The following is a 1,036-nucleotide window of genomic DNA, read 5'->3' as shown; positions in this document are numbered from 1 at the left end:
ATTCATGATTTTGAAGACTGCCATAAGGTCCCCTCTTAATCGTCTCTTTTCTAAGGTAAATACGTTTAGATTTTCAATGCAGTCCTCATAACTCAGGACTTCAATTCTTTAATTTATTTTGTAGCCCTCCTCTTAACTCTCTCCAGTTCCAAGACGTCCCTCCTGAGAGTTGGCGACATGAACTGTACCGCATACTCAAGATGGGGCCTAACCAATGATATATAAGTGGAAGTATTACTCTTTGATCCCTTGCTACAATTCCTCTCTTAATACACGCCAATATCTTGTTAGCTTTACTGGCTGCTGCTTGGCATTGCTTACTACTGCCAAATAGTGATCTATGAGCACCCCCAGGTCTTTTTCTATGTCTGGCTTCCCTAATGTAGCACCCTCCAAGTAGTTTGCACACTTTACTACCATGTGCATGAAACTAAAAGAAACATCGGAATCTGATGCTTAACTGATGTCCTGCTGGATACATTTCCACCCTTGATCTTACCTAAGAGTTCCATCATGTTCCCAGGGGGCAAAGGAAAAGACCGCTTTGGTGCCAGTATGTAGTCCCCCTTTTTGCTTACATGGGGCTCTTGCCTCATTCAAAAGAATAATGGAATGCATTTTTAAGTCCCTCAAAATACATGCTTTGGTATATCAAGATAAGCGTGTCATTCATAGTCTTGACCAGGGTTCCTGATTCCAGTTTCTGATTCCATTCGTAAACAATCAACCCAAAAAAATGTGCAATAGGAATGGAAAAAGTTTTTTAGGCTACATCAGTGCAATTCTAGCCACTTACTGATCTCAAGAAAGGGAGCAATTCCACCTTGGTGAAATGGAATTAAGAGTCAGAAAAAAAACAATTTCTACCTTTGCAGAGGTATTTTCAAAAAACATATGCCAACAATGTACACCAAGTTTACATAAAGCAGGCATTTTGTATATGAATATAGAAACTTACATTTTGTGTTAGATTTCCTCTTCATATCCTCATAGAAATGGCAACCTCTGTGCTGTGGAAGTAATGTGTGTATATTCC

This window comes from Nanorana parkeri, unplaced genomic scaffold (genome assembly GCF_000935625.1).
Source record: "Nanorana parkeri isolate BGI_ZX_2015 unplaced genomic scaffold, ASM93562v1 scaffold1085, whole genome shotgun sequence".
In the NCBI taxonomy this organism is placed as follows: Eukaryota; Metazoa; Chordata; class Amphibia; order Anura; family Dicroglossidae; genus Nanorana; species Nanorana parkeri.
This window is presented reverse-complemented; position numbering follows the sequence as displayed.